At 47.8% G+C, this 13,404-nt stretch overlaps 1 protein-coding gene across 2 annotated transcripts in view; it reads right to left on the reverse strand.

The window, feature by feature from the left end:
- ogdha (oxoglutarate dehydrogenase a) overlaps window positions 1-11,011 on the reverse strand; it is a 141,711-nt gene extending 130,700 nt beyond the window's left edge. Inside the window, exon 1 of one of the 2 annotated variants that reach the window (XM_085971235.1) lies at window positions 10,907-11,011. The gene's annotated coding sequence lies outside the window, so the exon portion shown is untranslated. The remainder of the gene's footprint in view (window positions 1-10,906) is intronic. The other variant, XM_085971236.1, reaches the window with a different exon arrangement.
- Window positions 11,012-13,404: the final 2,393 nt, after the last annotated feature.

Raw genomic sequence — 13,404 nt, forward strand, 5'->3', positions numbered from 1 at the left:
TGCCACGAGATTGAAAGACACCCCTGAACTACAGCAAACTCTTTTTTATCCGGCACCAACAGGACCAGCATGGCGCCGGTTGATCACAAAGTGCGGATTACAGAGAGGTATACTTACCAAGGTACGAGAGCCCCATACACGGCCACAGGTGCAGGTGCCCCGGTTACACGGCACTTGTGCAGGAGTCCCGGTTACACGGCACTTGTGCAGGAGTCCCGGTTACACGGCCACAGATCCAGGAGTCCCTGTTGCACGGCCACAGGTGCAGGAACCCCAGTTACACGGCCACAGATCCAGGAGTCCCTGTTGCACGGCCACAGGCGCAGGAACCCCGGTTACACGGCCACAGATCCAGGAGTCCCTGTTGCACGGCCACAGGTGCAGGAACCCCGGTTGCACGGCCACAGATCCAGGAACCCCGGCTACACAGCCACTAATATATAGTAAAACTTACCTGAACCTACTCCTGAATGTTGCCGGTTAAAAGAGTTTCCTGTGTACACATTTGTGCTTTTAAGATAAATATGAAAAGATGTGTGGGTGTCAGTGATGCTTCAGTCAGATGACAAAGTGTGCAGGAACAACCCAGTGATGACTCATGAATTGCCCTCCCCAGATACACATCACGAGGTGCCTCAGGCTGTGTCACATCACAGATATCATGGGCACAACATGCCCATGATGCTTTTCGGGACAATCAGATCGTCACCCACAGTGGTCAGCATACACCACTGCAGATTTTATATATATTTTTGAACAGGTAGGTCAGGTGACTTGATTTGCATATACCATATTGTGCCGATTATTGGCAGGTTACAGAGAAACCCTGAACACCACCTTCTGCAACACGGCAATCACGAACGAACTGATGGGGTCAGAGAGTGCATTCTTACTCCGAGGAAATACTCCTGCAGACTTTAGCTGGCAGTGGACAGGTGTATAAATAACCATGGACTGTAAAAAAAAAAAAAAATCCCCCTTCCAGAATGGTTCTGGGCACAGGCTGCTAATAGTTCAACTCCTCAGCTACCCAATCACGCCTCACTGGTCAATACGAAATAAAGCAAGTTCAAAGTTCAGTTACCGTAAACAGCTCACAAATCTGCTGCACTTTGTGACCAGACTACTTCTTCCCCTTGGGTAGCAGACGTTTTAACACCGCAGAAAGGTCATGAGTCAACAGTTTCCTGCAGCTAAACTGGATCAGCACCAGAAGGAATTTGTCTCTATGGAGCTGCCATGCATATCTGATAAAAGGCTGTGCTCGGCTCTGCAAAAAAAACTGACGCATAATTTTTATTCCAACTTATATTTTTTTTTAAAAAGTGTTTCTTTCTGCACTGCAAGCTTGTTTCACTGCGCAATACAGAAAGTTCATCGCGTCAGTTAACCACCTGATTTCTGGGAAAACGCGAGTGGAAAAGTTTGTATATATAAACTAAAATAATGAGTTTGAACTATACTCCCTGTGGACGAATTCCGCAGCACAGCACTGCTCATAAATTGACAACTTCACTTAGAGGCCGTAAGAATGGTGGCAGTAGTGGGAATGTGTCACTAAAGGAGGTACTGCTTTGCTGAGGATGCAGCTGTGGCACCTTACTGGAGCAGAGTTAAAGGAGCTTTGCTGCACACGTGGGTATATTATACTTGACCTGGGAATGCTTGACACAGTTACAAGGATGTGATACGGATTTGTTAAAGGCAAATCGTGTTTAACTAACTTCATCGTGTTCTTTGATGAGGTAACAAAGAAGGTTGATGAGGGTAATGCGGTTGACATGGATTTCCAAAAGGCATTCGACAAAGTGCCACATAATAGGCTTGCCAGCAAAGTTGAAGCCCAGGGAATAAAAGGGACAGTGGTAGCATGGATACGGCATTGGCTAAGTGACAGGAAACAGAGTAGTTGTGAACGGTTGTTTTTCAGACTGGAGGAAGGTACACAGTGGTGTCCCCCAAGGGGTCGGTTCTAGGACCACTGCTTTTCTTGATATATATTAATGACTTCGACTTGGGTGTACAGGACACAATTCCAAAATTTGCAGATGACACAAAACTTGGAAGTATAGTGAACAGTGAGGAGGATAGTGATAGACTTCAGAAAGACATGGACAGGCTGGTGAAATGGGCAGACACGTAGCAGATGAAATTTAATGCAGAAAAGTGTGTCGTGATACATTTTGGTAGAAAGAATGAGGAGAGGACATATAAACTAAAGGGTACAATCCTAAAGGGAGTGCATGAACAGAGACACCTAGGGGTATGTGTGCACAAATCGTTGAAGGTGGCAGGGCAGATTGAGAAAGCAGTTAAAAAAGCATACAGGATCCTGGGCTTCATAAATAAAGGTATAGAGTACAAAAGCGTGGAAATTATGATGAACCTGTATAAAACACTGGTTCGGGCCCCACCTGGAGTATTGTGTCCAATTCTGGGCACCGCACTTTAGGAAGGATGTGAAGGCCTTGGAGAGGGTGCAGAAAAGATTTACTGCAATGGTTCCAGGGATGAGAAACTTCAGTTACGTGAATAGACTGGAGAAGCTGGGGTTGTTCTCCTTGGAGCAGAGAAGACTGAGAGGAGGTTTGATCGAGGTGTTCAAAATCATGAGGGGTCTGGACAGAGTAGATATAGAGAGAAACTGTCCCCATTGGCAGAAGGGTCGAGAACCAAAGGACACAGATTTAAGGTGATTGGCAAAAGAACCAAGAAAAAACTTTACGCAGCGAGTGGTTAGGATCTGGAATGCACTGCCTGAAAGGGTGGTGGAGGCAGACTCAATCACGGCTTTTAAAAGGGAGTTGGATAAGTATCTGAAGGAAAGAAATTTGCAGGACTACAGGGAAAGGGCGGGGAGTGGGACTAGCTGAAGAACTCTTGCAGAGAGTCGGCACGGGCTCGACGGGGCAAATGGCCTTCTTCTGTGCTGTAACCATTCTCTGATTCTGTGGCACCTTGCTGGAGTGGAGGTAAAAGGAGCTTTGCTGTACACATGCATGTATTATACTTGATCTGGGAATGCTTGATACAGTTACAAGGTATCAAAAGTGATATTGGCCCAGATTTTGCGGTCAGCAGCGTAACTAAGGATTATGCCGCCGGCATCCAAACCAAATGCACACTTGCCTGCTGAAAACCCTCCCACTTCTTCTTAGGCAGCCTCTCGGAACCGAGGATGACTTGCTTCCACATTAAAAATGAGTTCTCAGGTGACTGACGAGTCCAATGCGGGACCTACAGTCTCTGTCACAGGTGGGGCAGACGGTGGTTGAAGGGGCGGGCGGGTGGGGTGCTTGGGTTGACGTGCGCTGCTTGCGCTTGGCTTCCGCTTCGGCAAAGGCGTTCGGCGCCTTCCCGGATGCTTCTCCTCCACTTTGTGCGGTCTTGGGCCAGGGATTCCCAGGTGTCAGTGGGGGTGTTGCACTTTTTCCAAGGAGGCTTTGAGGGTATCCTTGAAGCGTTTCCTCTGCCCGCCTGGGGCTCTCTTGCCGTGTCGGAGCTCCGAGTGGAGCGCTTGTTTTGGGAGTCTCGCATCGGGCATGCGGACGATGTGACCCGTCCATCGGAGCTGATCGAGCGTGGTCAAAGCTTTGATGCTGGGGATGTTGGCCTGAGCAAGAACACTGATGTTGCCAATGGATTTGCAGGATCTTGCGGAGGCAGCATTGGTGGTACCTCTCCAGTGCTTTGAGGTCCATGTCTCTGAGGTCTTGTCTCTGGAGCTAACCCTTCGACGAGAGGTTGCTGTCAGACACTGCGGAGTTGAGCGCAGCGGCCCACAGATCCCAGGGGTGCAGAGTGTGTAAGCGTACTTGGATCTCGTGGGCCGATGCTCCAATCAGCAAACAGAAGGTCCCTCATTCACCCCCATTATCCTATGACTCTTGCATTCTTTAACTAATTTAGGGACAATTTGAGTATAATGAAAGCTAGATATGGATGAGTATTTGGATCAATTTAAGATTGAGGCTTTGATCTCCTTGATGGGTTTCTACCCTCATAAGTACAGGTGTCAACATTTCAGTGTTTAAATCACTGCCACATCCAGTCGGACCGGATCAGAAAAACTTTCCAAAATTAAACTGTTTAACAACATACAGAAGTTAGCAGAAATACATTTGGCGGTTAAGTCGCCAAAACTAGTTGCTTGTGAAAAGCTGGCAGGAGGAAGACCACAACTTTGGAAGTGTAGATCTTTTCCTCACGATCGGTCTGCATTTACATAATGAGAAGGTTGCACAATTTGTGGACCCACTTAAAACATATCAGTCACTTATTTTCTAGCAATACCCAAGAAGGATATCGCTCCAATTTGCAGCATTCGCAAGAATTGTGCGCAAATAGGTTCCTGCCACCTGTTTGCACCAGCCATAACATTTTCAGGCGTAATTGCTGGGCAGTTGGTGGGCAATTAACCCAACTCTGCACCACCAATTAGGATTTCAATGTCGGAGCAGCTGATTTGTCAAGTCATCGCAAGTTCAGGATTTAGTGCATGCGCATGCGGAAAATCCTGAACTTGCTGTCCATTGAGGGCGGTATGATGGTATACTCAGAGTACGCCATCATACCGACGGCAAATTCTGCCCCATTGTGTTTTATTCCCCAGCCAGGGCGCCCTTCAACTCGATGATCACAAAATACATATCAACTCCCCAAAAAAACACACTACAATTTAATACAAAAGCAAAATAATAGATGCTGGAAATCTGAAATATAAACAGAAAATGCTGGAAATATTCAGCAGGTCAGGCAGCATCTGTGGAGAGAGAAACAGAGTTAACGTTTCACTTCGATGAAACTCCAGATCCACTGCTGCTTCCTGACCGGCTGAGTATTTCCAGCACTTTCTGTTTTTACTACAATTTAAGATGTTTCTTTTATTCTTTTGTCCGATCGCAGCCCTGCCTCCGATCTATCTTTTCTTTCCAGTTTTGAAGAAGGGTTCGACCCGAAACGTCAACTCAAATTTCTGTCCACGGATGTTGCCTGACCTGCTGAGTTTTTCCAGCATTTTCTGTTGTTATTTCGGATTTCCAACATCCGCAGTATTTTGCTATCGTACTACTGAATTTCAACAAGTTCATTCAACCAGAGGAAGCCCAACAAAGGGCATCTCACTGCAAAGGCTGTTGAGCTCCTCAGTTTATTCTAAGCTGCCACGTCTTCGTGAGCTACAGCTCTTGCGCCTTAGTTCATTCCAATTTCCACTACAGACTCATGATTAAAAGCATGACTGATAACATCCTGTGCAAGGATTTGACCCCACTACATGTGAAACCACTCAGCTCACTTACAAAATTATTGGGACAATCTTTTGTCAAATTCTTAAGAACATAAGAAATAGGAGGAGTCGGCCATACGGCCCCTTGCGCCTGCTCCGCCATTCAGTAAGATCATGGCTGATCATCGACCTCAACTCTACTTTCTAGCCCTATCCCCATATCCCTCGATTCCCCTAGAGTCCAAAAATCTAATCGATCTCAGTCTTGAATATACTCAACGACTGAGCACCCACAGCCCTCTGGGGTTCCCCACTCTCCAAACCTCATTCCCCTTTTTCCTGACACCTATTTCCCCTCTCTCTCTGACCCCCATTTTCCCCTCTTTCTCTGACCTCCATTCCCCTAATCTCTCTGACCCCAATTCCCCATCCAGCGAACCCCATTGCCCCTCTCTTTCTGCCGAGCCCCCAGTCTCCCCCTCTTTAAAAAATCTTCAGCACAGAACTTTAAGCTCCTGCCACGAGCTGTTGCAACATATTCCAGAGTGCTCAGTAGGCAGGTCCGAGTGTTTCATTGTAATGCTCATTTTACTGCAAAGTGTTCATTACGAGTGTCAGGTTACTTTTGTTATAAGTAGTTTTTTTGTTAGAGCAATCCAAATCAAGGTCAATGTACTTCGCATTGCAGCTGGCCAGATCCAGGTTCCCCATACTGACGGCAGATTATCAACAACTAATACCTTCCATCTCTTCACGGCACAAGGACTTGCGGTCACCGTGACCATCATTATCAGATTCCAAAGATCTACCGGGACTTTTCTGGGTTGCCCGTCTCAGCCAAGTTAGGAATTTACTTCATTTCCCAGCTGGATCGTGCACATACGTGGACAGTAGCTGCAGTGATACCACTCAAAGAATCTACCAACAGTAGCCTCCCCAGTAGCTTACTGTGAAAGGTGATCTCTCCGTGCTGTGCTGGAATGCCAGAAAACTGGGCTAGAGAGAAAAAATCTTTTTCAAATACTTCCTTTACATGAAGACTGCGCACATTTAAGAAGAATTCAGAAAATACCTTCACAACAACCAGAACAGACCGCTTCCAGAAGAACAGATCGAGCAGGTGAAAGGGATACTTTCTGTTTCAACGACACACAGGGCTGACTTGTTTCTGATTGATTCTTCAAATTCCACATCCTAACTTTACTTTATAACCCTAGTTTCAGCCTCCAATCATCCCCAGGAGTCCCGCCTCCAATCAACCCCAGGAGTCCAATCAAATTAACACTTTGAACTGCTAAACTCTCTGCACTCACAGGCCAAAATAAAGGCACATCTAGTGCTGAACGCAAGAGTCAAATGTCTAGCACTTCATGGGTAATACTTGGTTCAACACTCCCGGAACCAAGTATACAAATCACTGACACTAAATACAATTCTTTAAGCAGTTTTTAAGCAGCTCCCAAAGGCACCGTTAAGGAGATAAGTTACTGCAATATCAAATTGCTATTAAGTGTGTAGTAACACAAGGGTCAAAATGAGTGCTACTTGCCTGGACATGCATTCAGCAACACAGCATTAGAAATAGGCTTGGTCTAGCTAACCTGTGAATGCATTCCAAATCAATAGTCACCCTATTGTGCTCCCACACACAGACTTCCGACAAATACTTGCTCATCAGGATATACAGCCACTAGTTTTAAAGTCGGAGATCCTGTCAAAGTTCAAAGTGTAACTCATTAGATGCTGGTCCTGTTTCCCTCAACCCCTTGTTTAACAAAAATTAATTGACCACCAATTACAGTAGAATACAGAGCCTAGATTAAAGTTTTTCCAGCTTTTCCAAAAGCTTGGTAACTTTGAGGTGTGTGTCCCTGCTCATCACCTCAGTAGATACTTTTACACTGATACAAACACCGGTAATGGCAGGTAGATGATATCCCGACAGCCGGCATCATTCACTAATATCCATTTTGGTGGCAAAAACAGGAAGGCAGATTATCTGAACGGCAATAGATTGGGAAAAGGGGAAGTGCAACGAGACCTGGGTGTCCTTGTGCACCAGTCGCTGAAGGTAAGCATGCAGGTGCAGCAGGCGGTTAAGAAGACAAATGGTATGTTGGCCTTCGTAGCGAGAGGATTCGAGTACAGGAGCAAGGATGTCTTGCTGCAGTTGTACAGGGCCTTGGTGAGACCACACCTTGAGTATTGTGTGCAGTTTTGGTCGCCTTCACACAGAATCACAGAAACCCCACAGTGCAGATAGAGGCCATTTCGGCCCATCGAGCCTGCACCGACACATATCCCACCCGATCCCCGTAACCCCTACACCAACACATACCCCACCCTATCCCCGTAACCCCACGTATTTAATCCCCCTAACACTAAGGGTCAATTTATCATAGCCAATCAACCTAACCCGCACATCTTTGGACTGTGGGAGGAAACCGGAGCACCCGGAGGAAACCCACGCAAACACGGGGAGAATGTGCAAACTCCACACAGACAGTCGCCCGAGGCCGGATTCGAACCCGGGTCCCTGGCGCTGTGAGGCAACAGTGCTAACCACTATGCCACCGTGCTTATCTGAGGAAGGATGTTCTTGCCATGGAGGGAGTGCAGCGAAGATTCACCAGACTGATACCTGGGATGGCAGGAATGACATATGAAGAGAGATTGGGTCGATTAGGCTTATATTCGCTAAGAGTTTAGAAGAATGAGAAGGGATCTCATTGAAATTTATAAAATTCTAACAGGACTAGACAGACTAGATGCAGGAAGGCTGTTCCCGATGGCGGGGGAAGTCCAGAACCAGGGGTCACAGTCTAAGGATAAGGGGTAAGCCATTTAGGACTGAGATGAGGAGGAATTTCTTCACCCAGAGTGTGGTGAACCTGTGGAATTCTCTACCACAGAAGACAGTTGAGGCCAATTCATTAAATATATTCAAGAAGGAGTTGGATATATTTCTTAAGGCTAAAGGGATCAAGGGATATGGGGAGAAGGCAGGGACAGGGTACTGAGTTTGGATGATCAGCCATGATCTCATTAAATGGCGGAGCAGGCTCGAGGGGCCGAATGGCCTACTCCTGCCCCTATCTTCTATGTTTCTATATAAAGGATCTGATCTTTGAGATTCTGACAGCAGACACCCACATTTTCTGTGGGGCCCACAAACAGCCAATGGACTCCGTACCTCCCCTAACGACCTTACAAGCAAGTGGAGGTAGATCACCGAGTGAAATCACACCTCTGTACATGTGCACAACTCCTCACTTGTGCAATAATAATCAGACATGTACAAAGTAGCCTCCAATGAGAGGAGCAGCAGCTTAGACATGCACAAATGCCGCAGGTCTCCCTTTCAGCAGTGCTCTTGTACGGCCTTACCTAGGATATGAAAGGTAACACTCCACACTGTCACACCTGCTGTACTCAGTTTAGGGTATAACACAACCTAATCCTGTGCAGTAAACTGGTACCAAAATCATTTCACTCCCTCTGTGCCGTTGGGTTTTCTGGAATCCATCTGGGAAAAGCTGCTGGCGCTACAGACATGCCCCATTTATACTGCAACGTAGATTCAAATCACTGGCTGCATTTCAATCCCACATCTCGTCCATCACAAAGACCACGGTCAAACACCGTCAGAAGACTTCCTTATCCCTACTCCTTGCCCCTCCCTACTCCCATTAACTCAGGGATCAATTTCTCAATGCTCTCCATGGGCAACTTCCTGTCTCCACCTTTCATAAAGTTCAGCTATTCCAGCAATTGGCAACCTAGCCCCATCACCCAATCCTCATCCATCTTCACTGCCTCCCTGTGCCCCAATAAATTCATTTCAACATCCTCATGTTCAAATCCCTCCACAACCTCACCCCACCCCGGTGTGAGAAATGCCCAGCCACGCATCCCAGCCCACACCCTCCAACCCTCTGGCTCCAGGTTATAGTTTGCCCACACCCACCCCTTCCATCCACCATCAGAGGCTGATCTTTCAACCATTAAACCTGAGCCTTCTGCAATTCCCTTCCAAAAGCATTTCACGTGACTTCAAACACCTACTTTACTGTGTCACCAATCTCCCCTCCCCCACCACCCCCCAAACACATCCCCATTCCTTTTGTAAACTGCTTTGAGACATCCTTTTATGCAAGGAACGCTATACAAAAAGCTGTTGTTTCTAATGCAGATTTACCGCCTTCCCTTCACTTTTATTAATTTAACCGGTCACAGCAGGGGCTTTTACATATTAGCAGGTCAAGTTGGGAAATGTTATTGCTTTCTGGGTTGCCAGACCACACAATTCCTCAACCGAGAGAGCATGCTCACATGTCTCGACAGAATTGTTTGGACACTGAGTACAAGGAACAAATCGTCCTTTGATATTTCCTTCTCGGTAAGAAACTGTCTGCCCTCCACAACTATTTCACCCCCAGAACATGACAGATCCTAAAAAAAAATAGTAACAGCCAGCTAAATCAAGGTCCAGAAGAGGAGGGTTAGAAAGAGGCACTGGGCAGGAGACAAAGAAGAAAAATCAACTCTCTCCTGCTGTCTCCACACACACACTTCAGTAGGATCGTTGATTCTACACATGCAAGGTATCTTAAATCAGGTTCTTCCAGTAATATGCTATTCCGAGATAGGGCTCAAGACACTGCGGAGCACAGACAGGCAAGGCAAGATTTCACCTCGGGCACAGCTAAGAAATTGATTTATTTTTAAACGTGAGCGATGCCTATGCTGGAACCAGAATTGACATCCAGTTGACAAAGGGCTCAGGATGAAAGGAGAGTCGTGTGGTTTTTGTTTTAACTCCTTCCATTTCTTCCTGAAGTGTGAGATGCCTTTGCGTGAAAAATGGTGGTTTCCAGGTCTGCTGTGCCCCCGTGGGACTTGGTCAAGGTTGAACCTGGGCATGGAGGGTCACAGCAGGTCGGTCACCTTGGATCATGTTCTCAGGATCACTGGATTACCGGCAGGAATGGGGAGCTACACACACCACACACAGAGAGAGAGACCCCTCCCCAAATCCAGCACCTTTCCCACTGGCGGGAAGACCAAGAGTCCAGGCAAGGGAAAAGGGGGCACCCGGGGATTGGACCTGGGCCTGTGTGGGGCTCAGTACCAGCCCGGCCTGAGACCAGCCAAGCTAACAGCTTTTCACCCGGAGGGGGGCAGCGGAGTCAAGTGTCCTCCTCCCGGGTGAAGGTGGTGCCCATACCCCCCACCCCGGGCCAACGCTTCAAGTGACGGGGCGCTGGAGCCACTCTCGCAGCCAAAAACGCCTGTCACCGGGTATGTCGCCGAGCTCTCGGTCCCGGTGGCGAGCCGGACACGGGGAAAGCCGCCGGGTGACCTTGCGGTACCTTCCCGAGGCCACAAGCGGCGCACCGAGAACCTTCACATTCTCGCCCTCTCCCACCCGCCCTCCCGGAAATCCCGCCTCTTTTCGCCGAGTGATTGGCCGGTCCGACTACCACTCAAAGTGAGCGGCACGCAGCGGCCGCCCTGCATTGGTCAGCTTGGCTGCCACTCAGCGTGACGTATTTCCGCTCGCCAACCAAACGCCCATCCCGCCTTTAGGTCGAGCCCGGTTTTTTTCTTCAACGAAAAGTGAGCGGAATATCACATCCTAATGGTGAGTTTTTTTTACACAGGTAAAGTCATCGTTACCTAATCAGTGTCTCTCTCGCGCTCTCTCTCCTTTTTGTTTTTAATCCACTGTGATTAATTGCAGTAGGCCGGGCCGACGCTGCTGATCGCTCGCCACGGCCGGCGCTGGCTGGCAAATGACATGGAAAACAAGGCGCGAGCGCTGGGCGGGACCGACCCACGCCCTGCGTCATGACGTCAGCCCCGGTGGGCGGTGTCACACTGGCCCTCCTGCCAACCAAACGTGACACGTGGAGCAGTGACCAGGTCAACAGGGGGAGGGAGCTTCACCCAACATGCAAGAGTGATCAGAGGTAATAGGGGATGCGGTTTCACTAAAGCAATGAAGGCTTTTTTTTTCCTCCCCGCTCTGTTCCAAAAATCAATTCAATACATGGTCAATTCAATACATTGGGGAGACCGGACGCAGATTGGGTGACCGCTTTGCGGAACACCTCCGTAAGGGGGACCCCGAGCTTCCGGTCGCCTGTCATTTTAATTCACCGCCCCCATTCCCACTCGGACCTCACCGTCCTCGGCCTCTTGCATTGTTCCACGGAAGCTCAGCGTAAACTCGAGGAACGGCACCTCATCTTTCGATGAGGCACTTTACAGCCTTCCGGACTCAATATCGAGTTCAACAATTTCAGATCATAACCTCGGCCCCCATTACATTTTTACCTATTTTTTATCCCCACCTTTGTTTTGGCCCTTCCCCCCCCCCTTTTTTTTCCTCTCTCTCCCACATGGCAGCTGTCTCCCATTCTGCCAGCACATTTCACACCTAATCTGGAGCCGTCTTTTGTCTCCACTAGTCCTATCACCATCTTGTCTCGTTTTGAATACTTCTTAATATCTCTTTTTTGTTATCTCCCAGCCTGGCCTCTCAATCTATTTAATTTCCTGTGCCTTTCCAGTCTTGACAAAGAGTTTGACTCGAAACGTTGACTCTATTTTCTCTCCACGGATGTTGCCTGGCCTGCTGAGTTTTTCCAGCATTTTCTGTTGTTATTTTGGATTTCCAGCATCTGCAGTATTTTGCTATCAATACATGGTCAATTCAATACATGGTCAATCCATGGTCCCCAGATAGGGGACGCATCAGATACCAACAGATGCTACACTTGATCTTAGCCAAAAGGCTTGCCTGGGTAAGTAAATGTTATTAAATAAAAACAGACAATGCTGGAAATACTCAGCGGGTCAGGCAGCATCTGTAGAGACAGAGAGACAGAGTTAACGTTTCAGGTCGATGACCCTACATTGGGGGCAGGCCCCGGGGGGGATTCATTGCAAAAAAGGACACCAGGTAGATGATAAAAAAAGAAAGACTTGCATTTCTATAGCACCATTCACGACCACCGGACGTCCCAAAGCGCTTTACAGCCAATGAAGTACTTTTTGAAGTGTGGACACTGTTGTAATGTAGGGAAACGCGGCAGCCAATTTGCGCACAGCAAACAACAACGTGATAATGACCAAATAATCAGTTTTTGGGGATAAATATTGGCCAGGACACCAGGGACAACTCCCCTTGCTCTTCTTCGAAAGAGTGCCATGAGATCTTTTACATCCACCTGAGAGAGCAGACAGGGCCTCGGTTTAACATAGAAACATAGAAGATAGGAGCAGGAGTAGGCCATTCGGCCCCTCGAGCCTGTTCCGCCATTCAATGCGATCATGGCTGATCATCCAAATTCAGTACCCTGTCCCTGCTTTCTCCCCATATCCCTTGATCCCTTTAGCCTTAAGAAATATATCTAACTCCTTCCTGAATAGACTTAATGAATTGGCCTCAACTGCCTTCTGTGGTAGAGAATTCCACAGGTTCACCACTCTCTGGGTGAAGAAATTCCTCCTCATCTCTGTCCTAAATGGCTTACCCCTTATCCTTAGACTGTGACCCCTGGTTCTGGACTCCCCCGCCATCAGGAACATCCTTCCTGCATCTAGTCTGTCCAGTCCTGTTAGAATTTTATAGGTTTCAATGAGATCCCCTCTCATTCTTCCAAACTCTAGCGAATACAAGCCCAATCGACCCAATCTCTCCTCATACGTCATTCCTGCCATCCGTCTGGTGAATCTTCACTGCACTCCCTCCATGACAAGAACATCCTTCCTCAGATAGGGCGATCAAAACTGCACACAATACTCAAGGTGTGGTCTCACCAAGGCCCTGTACAACTGCAGCAAGACATCCTTGCTCCTGTACTCAAATCCTCTCACTATGAAGGCAACATACCATTTGCCTTCTTAACCGCCTGCTGCACCTGCATGCTTACCTTCAGCGACTGCTGCACAAGGACATCTAGGTCTTGTTGCACTTCCCCTTTTCCCAATCTATTGCCGTTCAGATAATAATCTGTCTTCCTGTTTTTGCCACCAAAGTGGATAACCTCACATTTATCCACATTATACTGCATCTGCCCAATCACCCAACCTGTCCAAATCATACTGGAGTTTCTCTGCATCCTCCTCACAACGTCTCATTCGAAAGACAGCACCTCCAACAGTGTAGC

The sequence above is a fragment of the Somniosus microcephalus genome, chromosome 30, assembly GCF_052327205.1.
Source record: "Somniosus microcephalus isolate GS21.2 chromosome 30, FLI_Smic_1.0, whole genome shotgun sequence".
In the NCBI taxonomy this organism is placed as follows: Eukaryota; Metazoa; Chordata; class Chondrichthyes; order Squaliformes; family Somniosidae; genus Somniosus; species Somniosus microcephalus.